Below are 12,113 nucleotides of genomic sequence, written 5' to 3'. Positions count from 1 at the left end.
ATTATGCTATTATTATTGGATTACTGGATCATTTTATCCACCCAGTGCTATCTGTGGCTGAAGAGAGGTCAGAGGTTTTTCCTGAGGCTCAATTAGCATGAATCACTATGGATTTTGTTCAAATGTAAACATCACCAGTCCAAGGCACTCATGAGTTATGCTTGCCATTGCAGTCTGCCCTGACTGGGGTTAGATCATGCCATATTTGTTACACTTTAGCCTCTAGGAAAATGAATAATATTTAATGTAATACTCTCTTTTAAATCAAATGAAGAACTTCATGCAACAAGAATTGAGTAGAACAATAGAAGTAACACAAAGCGTATATATCATGCAAAAAAATCGAGAGAATGGGGATGTTGGCCCACATGAACACTCATGAATGATCTGAAAATCCAAGTGAGAGAGAAATGATGTATGAGAAAAAGAAGCAAAACAAATGAAAGAGTGATGACATTCATTGATTGAGTTGGCTCCAATCAGCTGCCCCTGTTCACCTCCCAGAGACACCACAGTAGGCAGCAGAGAATGAAGAAATTTCAGGGACCGTTTCCACTTCAAATTTACCCAGTGCAGTGCCTGGTCCCATGGAGACAGCGCCACCCCCTGAGAAGCAGAACAGGTGCCGCAGGCTAGTAACCGAGTGCTTCCTAGCTCATGGACACAGAATCGGTCTCTGCAGACACCACTCAGTCCAGACGCCCTGATTTTGACAGTTTTATTAATGGGAACTTGAGGTTGCTCCAGGTGACAGGCACCAAGCACACACACTGGAGAAAAGAAATAGAGGTGTGGTAGCAAATGGAACAAAAACATGGAATTAAAAATATGTATATAAAGTTAGAGAATATCAGTAAAAAATCATTGTGGAAGGAAACAACAAACAAGTTCTAACTACCGCCAAAGCTGCTGTTTGCTGCGGGGACAGAGAGCTGAGTCACCTGTGAAAAGAGGGCCAGACCCTTTTCCCATGGCCAAGCCCCGAATCAGCTCCCATCTGTGCTGATGAAATGGGACCCCCTCCCCATCAGCTCTCCTGCCTCACTACAGAAGGGGCCCACCATCTGTTGCACATCTGCTCTGTGGGAAGACTCAAACAAGATCCACCACCTTACACAGGATCCTAGAATGTAGATGGTCACCTCAGAACCACTGGATGACCATCTGCAAGGTGCAAGCCTGGAGGGTCACACTGTGCGCAAAGCTTTGGGCTCAGCTCTTTGGGACACAGACACAAGGACATGGCACCCAGCACACAGCTGTCTAACACAGAGAAGGAATGACTTCCGGCCGCAGTCTTCTCTCTTTTCATTCATTGTCGCTTACTGAGTGAACCCACAGCAAGCTGTCAGGCATAGTAAGGGGTGGTGTCAGTGTCAGGCTATGTGTCACTTGGCCATCAAGAGCTGATCTCCCTCCAGGTTAAACCTTTGTTTCTTTGGTCTGGAGACCCCTGCTGAGCTTCCCTGTCATCCACATAATATGGAGCCCCCATGGCTACTGTCCTTGGGTATAAACATCCACTTCAGGAGGTTTCATCTGTCTAAGTTGGGGTTTGTGTCTCCTCCCAGCTATATGGACTGCACATCTCTACTGAGCCCGGGCTCTGCTCCCTGAACCCCAGCTCCCTCATGTTGGATTTCTGTTTTGTTGTCTCTAATCCAAGACATTTAATATGCCCTAGAGTATTTTGATTCGCAGCTTGTCTCAAGTCACAACACAAAAGTTGTTGTTTTCTAGACTTCTGTTCTCAGTTTACCTGCCTGAGTGGTCACTCCCCTGTTCTTGGATTTAATTATCCCGGAAGAGAGAAGGGAAGGGTTGAGGGGCCGTCACACATCCATGTGAATCCCACATCCGTCTGCTGGGCTACAGGTGCAGAAATCCAGCTGACTCTAACACTGTACTTCACACGGATGTGTACATAGCCAGAAAGAGCTCAGTCTCTTGAGGGAAACATTTTCTCTTAAGTCAGAATTTGTCATTGCTCCACACTTTGCTCAAGCCAAAGACCCGAGGGTCAGCCTCAATTCCCTCCTCTAATTCATCACACATCAGTTTCTGTCATTCTGCCCCAGTGAAAGGCGGATTTCTGGCCCCCAAATCTCTCTCCTAAGCCTCCAAGCCCAGCCTTTTCCACCTACCTTCTATCACCAGGGGCGGATCTCATCTGCTGACTTCCTAGCTTAGAATTTTTCCTCCTGCTGTGCCTACTGCTGAGGTTAAAGAGCAGAGTCCTTAGGACATGAAGCCCATTTTGATGTGGCCACCTCCTCCTCGCCTGTCTAACTACAGCCCCTGTCTGCCTAGTACCCATGATCTGCATTTCACCAGAAGTTTCCATGTCCCAACTGCTATATCCCACTCTCTGTGGGACTGACTCCTGTGCTTCTTTGGGTTCAGCTCGGGCACTGACTTCCAGGTGGTTTCCCTCACCAGGAAGTTAGGGGTGGAGGAGCCTCTTATCGCTTGTTACTGGCAACCTGTGGCATCTTCCTAGCTCAGCCCTTCCTGCCCAAGAATAAGTAAGGACATTTTCCTCTTACTTGACTCCTCTGAGAGCCATCAACAGGGAGCTAATACCATGTCTTGTTTTTCTTTTATAGTCTGGTTTTTGTAATCAGTGAAAGGCTAAAGGAATGTGTGGTATAGTGGACACTGAAGTGTTCCTCTTTATTCTGACATCAGTGAAAGATTATCACCTAAAGCACGTTTTTAAAAGAACATATAATGGACATGTACCAAGCTCTGTATCCATTTTCACACTGAGCTCCATACATTGGCTGTAATCTCTATGGGCTGCACTGGAAGGACATCAGGAAATGGCTCACGGTTTCACAGCTTGTGAGTGGCAGATTTGAGATGGACTCTGTGTGGTTACAAAGGCTGGCCCTTTGCATAACTCCCTTTACTTCTGTCTTCTCACCTCTCCAGTGAATACAAAATCAAATCACCTTATTGGGTGTCTGTGAAGCATGATTAATTTCCCTCTGTAGAGAGTTCAGCAAAGCACCTGACACACAGCCTCCCTCAGAGACAGAGATGGTTCCTGTCACCCCATGTCTTGCAACCTCCAATGCTCATGACAAGGTCAGCACAGAAACATACCAGGCTGTTCTTGTCACACTGTTTGCCCACAGGGGACAACAGAAAACAGGATGGTCTCAATGCAAGTGACAGGGAGAAGGAAGGTAGGAAGACTTCTTAGAAATAAATGTTTATGAGTATACTATTTATACACTGAAGTTGGCTTCACTCAAGAAATATACCATCCCAGTCTCTAAATAATCTCTGGTAGATTTTTGCCCAAGAATGTGCTAATCTACCATTCTAGAGGTTAAAATTCACATGAAGTGGTACGGTTCATGAAGAGACCAGCAAGTCACACTGCTGTCTTTTTGAGATGGGATAAGAAAGCTGATGTCTACAGGAACACACCTGGCTCCAGATGCCAGAGTTCATATGGGGTAAAGAAAGAGCTCACGGAGGTGAAGGTCACAGCAGGCACAAAATCTCCTCTTGGGGACAGTGAAGGATGTCAACCTGTACGGAGATAACTGTGGAGCTTGGTCCTTTTGGTGGCCACCCGTCATCACCACCAGGTCACAGAGCACAGAGAGATCTGGGGAGGGGACAGAGCCTCTGCGCCCTGTGCTCATGGGTTTTTCAGCACCTGGGGAAGAGGAAAGGAAGGAACACCTCCAAACACCATGCAGTCAGCTCCAGCCCTACAGTCCTTCTCACACAAGCTGGCGGGGCTGGGGGGTTGGCTTTGACTCTGGACTGCATTAGGGGTGGGACATGGGGCTCCCTCAGGGCCCTGGCATCTCTAAATTGCAAATGTCAGACCATGAACACAGAAGCTGAGAGAGAAAATGAGTGGAGGAATCTGAGGGACCCATGACCTTCTGAATTATTTATACTTTTCAATCTTTAATCCTTTTTATGGTATTGATTTTATGAAGATCAAGGCATAGATAAACTCTGAATCATCAAGTGAAAAGCTGTTTAAATTCAACTTAGACCAGAATGAACACTTCTCTCTTGACGTTTTTTCCATGCAAGAAGCAGTGGAGGGTTTCTGGGTGATACTGGAGAACTGGGCATGCTGTTTCCCATCCTGTGTTTTCATTTATTTTGCTTTATGAATGAGGTTGACTCGTTGATAGGAAGTTAGGCAACACAGTGATATTTTACTTGCATGACCTCATTTTATTGCAGAAATTATTGTCACATTGCTTAGTAGCCATTTGGCCACCAGGAGCCCAGAGGAGCTGAGAGGTGTCCACACCCCACACTGGGAGATGATCAATGGGAAGGGGAGGGAATAGGGACTCTGCCTTGGTGCCTTTGGCTGAGAAATTATCCTACTGGGGACCCATCACTATAGTTTGACCAGGCTTCCCATGAACCTCAGGACCTCAGCTGGCTGCTCCAGGCTGAAGAGTGAATGGACAGCTGCAGGGAGAGAACAGTGAGGTGACCCCAAATACTGGTGGCCTCTCCACAGGCCTCATCCTACCAGGGGTCAACCTCACCTGAAGACAAGCAGGCCCATAGCAGGGCAAGGTGGTCAGCATGGCTCTGCAGCCTGACCAGGGACTAGAGCCCAGGGACCTGCAGGTTATACTGATGTCCTGGACCAGAACTTGGTGGGTAGGATAGGACAGGTGAGGACCTGAGCAACTGCTTGCCTGGTGCTAGGAGGTGAGTGTGAAGAGAAATGGAGGAGGGGGAAGGGCTCCAGGGAGCAGGGACAAAGATCTGAACGCACAGGGTGGTAGGGAGGTGAATGGAAAAAGCTCCAAGAAACATCAATCCAGTCATTATTTTACCCGTTCGTACTTCATTCCTGGTGCAAACAGTATACATTTAAAATTCATTTTAGAATTTTAAATTCTTGGTATTTTGTTCTATAGTGAGAGGTATCGAACTACAGACAGTGAGGCACATTGAGTTACCTTGTTCTAATAGAGTTTTATTGAAACACCCCTTCTGTTTACACAATGCCCATGGCCCCCGTTCTGCTGAGGAGTTGAGACATAGAACTTCAGATCAAATATATTTATTCTCTAAGACTTTCCTGAAAAGAGTCCCTTAACTCTTGCTCCAAAAAGTAGAGAATGGTTCTGGAGTATGTCTTAACTATTATTGCATATACTTTTCAGATTTCCATTTTGAATTTTTGCATATTCTTCATTTTTTTGCAAAGAGATTGTTTACTTGGGTTTATTCATCTGTATTTTGTTGAGCTAGAGCAGTGGTGGCAAAGCTATGGCATGGGTACCATAGCGGGATATTTGTGCCATTGAAAGCTCTGAAACATTTGCCATCACTGTCCTAGAGGCCCTTGGATGTTTCTGCAGTTATAATTGTAGGTAAGGGTCTAGATCAGTTCTGTCCAATAGAAATATCATGAAATGGTGACAGGAGGGAGTAAAAAGAGAGTTGCTCCCAGCACATTGGGAAAATAATTACAACAGCAGTCCTGGGAAGTCTTGGAAGTCTTCCTGTCCTCCTTCTCCCAATGGCTGAGCAGGAGCTTGGGCAGTGCTGATTGCTGTATGGTCTTTACTTTTACTAGAACCTGAAAATAATTGAGTGGGTTAAATATTATGATCCTCAGTTTAGCAGTGTGGAGAGCCAGGGTATTATTTTGAGCGATTTGTCAAAGACTGGACATGATCAGAGATCAAGGGTTGAGACATGAGCCAGGTCAGGCTGGAGACCTTTCTGTTGTTTTGTTTAGACAGTTTAGAATAACAGCGCTGTGAAGGTATTGCTTGCTTTTGTAACTAATTTACTGCTCCCTCTGGGTCCTTGCTCTGTGGACAGTGAAGAATGCGATCCATAAACAGCAGCTGCAAATGACTGGGTGTGGCTTATTAGAAAGAGCAAAGAAAAATTCTTGCTCGCCGACAGGAGCTATAAGGGAGGATGCTGTGGAGGCGCCTAAATCTAGGCACTCATATGCAGCTTTGGCCGGAGAGTCTGGCCAGAACACTGAAGAGGCAATCTGCAGTGGGCAGGTGCCGTTTGTTGACATTTTCAAACTTTGTTGCTGTGCAAAAATGAAAGTCCGCGGGCACCTATTTTACTAGGTCTCTGATGGCAGGAAAGCAGACTTTATTAGCCCTTTGTCATTTGTACTCCTATTTCTTGAGGCTGATCCCAGGACAATGGGCTTAACCTGCCTATTGTCCCTGTATACCCTGGTCTCATTCATCCTAAGGCTAATTACTGCATCCATATTGCAAGTGATTTCCACGTATGACCCACGTGGCCTGGTCACTAACATCATTCCTCCTTCCATGTGGGAAGTTGTTTGACTGCCCGCTGTAGAAATAACAGGAAGTAAGGTGAACGAGGCAATGCATTTTTAGTGAGGCCTCCCAGTGGACAATGAAAGAACAATCCCACAAGCAACTGTGCCACACACCAGGAGGCAGGAAAGCTAGAGGCAGGGCCACAGCCCACAGCATGGCTGCTTCTCCTAGGCTTAGAAGGAGAGGAACCGGATAAGAAGAGGGGCAGAAAGCCCTCACCAAACTCAAATCCCTCTCCACATGAAGGGATCCCTACGACAGTGTGGGGGTACTGGGCTTCCTGACCCAGTGACAGGCAGGAGCAGTAGGTGAGGATTTGAGAAGGAGGCCCAGCTGCTGATCAGAAGGGCGGGTGCCTGGGAGCAGCCCTGGCATCTCTGCCTTTGCGCGCTCCTGCAGCGCCTCCTTGTGGCTGCCAGGAATAAGTCCTCACCAAGAGAAGCCGGGGACCCTGAAAGCTCTGGACTGAGGCTGGTGATTGTGAACAAGGTGAGACCCAGAAGCGGGATGACACAGGCACGTTCCTTGTGGGAACAGTGAGTTCCCGGCAGTGCAGTTTCTCTGTGGTAACGCGGCCGCCATGTTCTTGGGCTAAGATGAAAGTTCTTTGTTATTGATCTTAAGCACCTTCACTCATATCTGTGAATAGACTCCGAGGCAGCCACTAGCAGCAAATCTGATCATCCCTGAACCCGGATCGCGAAAAGGAAGTAGGATCCAGACGTTGGCTACATTTGACACTCCTCACAGGGCAAATCACATGGCGCGAGCTCGCACAAATCCATTTGTGACATTTCTCTCTATCCTCTAATCAAAAGGCTGCGTCAGGTAGATTTGCATGGGAAATTATTTATTTTCTAAAATCAAATGTAGTAGGGACCTTGAATTGTATTTTCCAGGCATACCCTCAGAAACAGTACTGGTATCTGCATTTGATTTAAATTGACTGATGAAAAGACAGCTGAGCAAACTAGTACAGTGTAGGAATATAGGATTTAAGTGGTGCATATTAGCTCTTCTCCCATCATGTTTATCATCACATTTAGAAATAAATTAGATATATGTTTAAAAGATTCATAATGAAATGTGGGAAAATTGTCCCTGATAATCATTATTTGGGCCTCTTTCAGATAATTCATCTTCTGTTGCAGTGACCTCTGCGAAGTTACACAAATAACAACTGGGGCTGTTCAGCCTCTGCCTGGAGGGGCCTCTTGCGCAGGGAAATGGGGTAAGGTAGGAGCAGTCAGACAGCAGAGGCCCAGGCCATGTGCAGGATGGTCTTCCAGGTCCTCACGTGCTGCTGCCTGGAGCTGGGAAGGTCCCTCCTGGGACACAGGCTCAAGGCTTGAAAGCAAAGGAAGAGGGTATTGTTCTCATATTACAGTGGGAAGAAAATTCTTAAAAATGTCAAAAGCATACTGATCCCACCAGAATAGATAAGTGACAGTATGGAAATGGGCTAATACTGACACAAGAAGAGAAAGAATCCTGGGGTGCAGTGAAATATCCAGAGAAAGGTCCACAGGTATGTAAGATTTTGACATAGGATGAAGTTATATTTTCAGAGCAGCCAGGCAATAATTATTCAAGACATTCTCTTCTGGCAATTTCTTCACCTTGTGGGAGTAACTGTTGAATTATTGCCTCACCACTTACAAATAGAGATGTAGGTGTAGCAAAACTGAAAGGAGAAAGCATTAGAATTTAGTACTGGTAAATTGCTTACAAATTGGAAGAGAGCTAGGACTTCTCTAAGCCTGACATCTAAAGTAGAGGCTGAAAAGGAAAGGTGGCAAATTATATTAGAAGAAAGATTAGAATTTGTAATCACCAAAAGGTGCTAAAGTTAAATACATTAATAAATGAGAAAAATCTTTTCAACACATTTCATACAGGGTTAATATCACTAAAATGGCATATGATATATATGACAGATTATTTTTTCTAAATAAGAAAAATGAGTTAGGCCTGGTGGTGCATGCCTGTAATCCCAGCACTCAGGAGGCTGAGGCAGGAGGATCATTGCAAGTTCAAGACCAGCCTGAGCTACAAAGTGAGCTCAAGGCCAGCCTGAACCACATAGCGAGATTCTGTCATAAAAAGACAAAAGATAAATAAATAAGAAAGATGAACATTCCAATAAAAAAGTGAGTAAGGAATATAAAAGGTTATTCATTAAAGTAGAAATGTAAATGACCAGTAACTTGTGAAATAACAGTAGACCTCATTTTAAATAAGAAAATGCAAATGGAATGAACACCTTTCATTTTCAAAACACAGTATGGGTGTTAAAATTGCTACCATCTCGAGCTCTATAACTTTGGGAAAGTTAGTTAATCTGTCTCTACCAGTTTTTCATCTGTTAAATTCAGTAGTATGTGACACCTTAATAGGGCATAAGCAAAGACTAAATGAGATAAAATGCATAGAATGTGCATAACAGTAACTATTAGAAAAGAGAACACCTAAGTTCATCATTCCTTAGTATTACTTCTATTGCTATAGCAATTGTCATATAAAATTTTCAGACACATTAATAATATAAATAGTAAATAGTAAATGAACAAAACACCAAAGTCACAATAGCGTGCATTTCCTTATTATAACCTTGATGTGTGGCCATCTTTGTATGTAAAACTTGAAACTCAGATGCCAGAAAATAATGATTAAAATATATGGGATCACAATATATGGTTAATTTTTAATTTTTAAAAATTAATTATAGTGAAGGACGCATTGCATTAATTCTCCTTAACATAGTTCGCCTTGCTTTGAACGCACCGTCTCTTCATTCATGCCATTTTCCGAAACAGTTCTGCAGGTCCTCTTTTGTGACTATCTTCAGCTATCTTGTCCTGGCTGTCTTGAGGTCCTGAATAGATTCAAAATATTGACCTTCCATAGTCATTTTGACTTTGGGAAAGAGCCGGAAGTCACACAGTGCCGGATCTGGTGAGTAAGGTGGGTGAGGACACACTATACTGATTCTGCAAGCCTGTCTTTCTGTAGAACAGCGTTAACTATTTTGATCACACCTGGTAAAGGCATGAAAGCAGACTTTTGTACTGGAATATGGAAAGTAAACATGGAGATATTGTGAATATGTGTACAATATCAACTTATGTTTTATGTTTCTTATCATGAAGTCATGTCTTTCTCTAAGATAAGACTCTGTATTCTATATACTCTTACTTGGAACCCACAAAAGGACTATAGAACCATTGCTACCAATTCTCCATCCTGTTTAGGTAGTTTGAATTAAAATGAGTTGAATAATACCGAGAGCTATTTTTTAAAACATGAGTATTCACCGCACTTCTCTCACAGAAGGAAGCAGAAGGTCTCATCATTTTCCATTTTTGTCCCTTATGTCATTTAATAACAACTTCCCTGTGGGCGGTGCTGGTTCTGCTGGTGTGGGCAGGACCTGAACATTTATTTGAATGGATCTCATCCCCAGCTGTGCTTGTCCTGAGGGTGGCTGGACCTCAAGAGCAGGGCTGCAAAACTCAGGGAGGCTGGGGTGTGACCAGGGAAAGCTTCTTATGGTGCAGGGGTGAGGAAGCTCTCCAGGGTCTGGACTTGGTGGCAAAGCTCAGGGCTGGTAGTGTCATTGCAGAGACAGTCTCCTGTCTCAGGAGTCGCATTGTGTGCACACCAAGACATGGACGGAATCTAAGATGAAAGTGAGGGCAGCGGTTTCACCTCTGAAGGTCACTCCCTGCACATGGTGGGAGAAGTTACCTCTCTAATCACTCACCAAAGGGGGTGATGTACAGGATTTGTTGGTGTCGTGAAGTGAGATAATGAAAGCCTAAAGCAAATGTGTCAGCACCAGCTAATGGTCCTTGGGACCAGACACATTGAGCCCAGGGTCCTGGGCACCCACGGTCCTGGGCACCCACTTTGTTCTTGACCAGGCACGGTGGGGGTGTATGTAAAACTTGAAACTCAGATGCCAGAAAATAATGATTAAAATATATGGGGATCACAATATATGGTGAATCTTTAATTTTTAAAAATTAATTATAGTGAAAGATGGTCCTTGGGTCTCTGTGCTGCTGAAGTTCAGGGCAGCCCAGGTGGATGGGGAAGGAAGGTGCTGAGAGGTCGGAACCTCCAGAACCCTTCTGTGACATCAGCCCCACAAAGCTGTGGGTGACATGACCATTTCCTGTGGCACTGGTTCTCCAGGCTTGCATTGGTGTATGACCACGGATGACCCCAGTTGTCATTTACTTGATATGTTTTGTCCATTGCCTTCTTGGTGTGGGTCTGAAGTCCTGTAGTCACCATAGAGAGACACCATATGATACAAATGCACAGTTGAACTCAGGGCTTCCATATCTCAGCCTCCTAAAGCACACTATGTTGCTCACAACTAACTCTACCTTGGCTAAGGGCTCATGGACATGGGTCATGTGTTACAAATACCCAGAAAAGGCACAGACAGTTGGTGGAATGTTCTGGATAATCTTGGAGCTGTAGACATACAGCTGTAACTGAGAAGGTAAAACAGAATCTTATAATGTACATTATTTTACTGTTAGATGAAGGCTGCTTCTCCAAGCTCGCTTGTGGAGAAGTAAACCCCTTCTGACTCCAAGAAGGATTCACTACTTCTAGCCCTCTGGTCAAAGTTTACCCAAATTTAAATAGTTCTTGGTGGTTGTTTTACTACGACTTGGGATACTTCTGTGTGTTTAAAGAAGACAGCAGACTAGCTGCCTCTCCAATTTGATCAAATTATAAATCATCTCTTTTTTCAATTTTCATGGGTATTTCACCACTAGGGGGCGGGGCAACCAAACCCATTAAGCCACACAGCCTGGCTAAAGTCAGGCCTGACCCAGTTCTGGCCAACAACATCTTTCTGCCGCTTCCTCCAGCACAGTGTCAAGCAGTGAGGGAACGAGCAGTGTTCACAGTCTTGGACGTCAGATTCCCAACTCCGACAGCAGTTAATACCCTTCAATGTCCATCGCAGGGCGCCCAGCCACCCACAGTGGGGAGAGGAAGGTTGATAGCAGTAGCACACATGTGGAGATGGATATTTTATTTGTATTCATTAGCGGTGACCTTTTCAAAGTGAGGCAGGTTGGCTGTGGTTTAACTGCCCTCCGTTTCCCTTCTAACACCCTCACTTGCCACTGCACTGCCCCAACCAGTCGGGGCCGGTTTGACTTTGAGCCTCTTCCAAGAATCAACCACATCTGACAGAGCACAGAAACAGAACAAGCCTGAGAAAGCGAAGCCCCACCAGCCACACCAGCGCTGCCTGTCACCCACGGTGTCCCCACCTCCCCAGGCCTCTGCTCTGTGCTGCTGAAGTTCCGGGCAGCCCAGGTGGATGGGGAAGGAAGGTTCTGAGAGGTCTGAACCCCCAGGAGCCCCTGTGACATCAGCCCCACAAAACTGTGGGTGACGTGACCATTTCCTGTCTGGTGCTGTGCATTTGCAGTGCAGAAATAGCTCCACTCTCTGCACAGAGGGCAGGGATTGGTCTAAGGAGGTCTGATCCAATCAGGAGGACCGAGAAGTGGATCTCAATTGCATCTGATGTTTTTTCAGCCTGGTTGGTCTTATTTTGCTTCTAAATGGCAACTTCTCCTTGGCTTCTAAAAAAAGTTCTTTCTCAGAAACTGAATCAATCGTCAACATACTTACCAAAAAAAAAACCCCAAAACCCTTTCCCACTCTTACATAAGACATTGTTTTAATTTTAATATATAAAAGAAGTTTCAACTTTTAAAGGATTCATTAAGGAAAGTAGAAAAATATGCA

This window comes from Chinchilla lanigera, unplaced genomic scaffold, assembly GCF_000276665.1.
Source record: "Chinchilla lanigera isolate Chin_1 unplaced genomic scaffold, ChiLan1.0 scaffold00059, whole genome shotgun sequence".
NCBI classification, from domain to species: domain Eukaryota; kingdom Metazoa; phylum Chordata; class Mammalia; order Rodentia; family Chinchillidae; genus Chinchilla; species Chinchilla lanigera.
Note: the sequence above shows the minus strand (reverse complement) of the source record.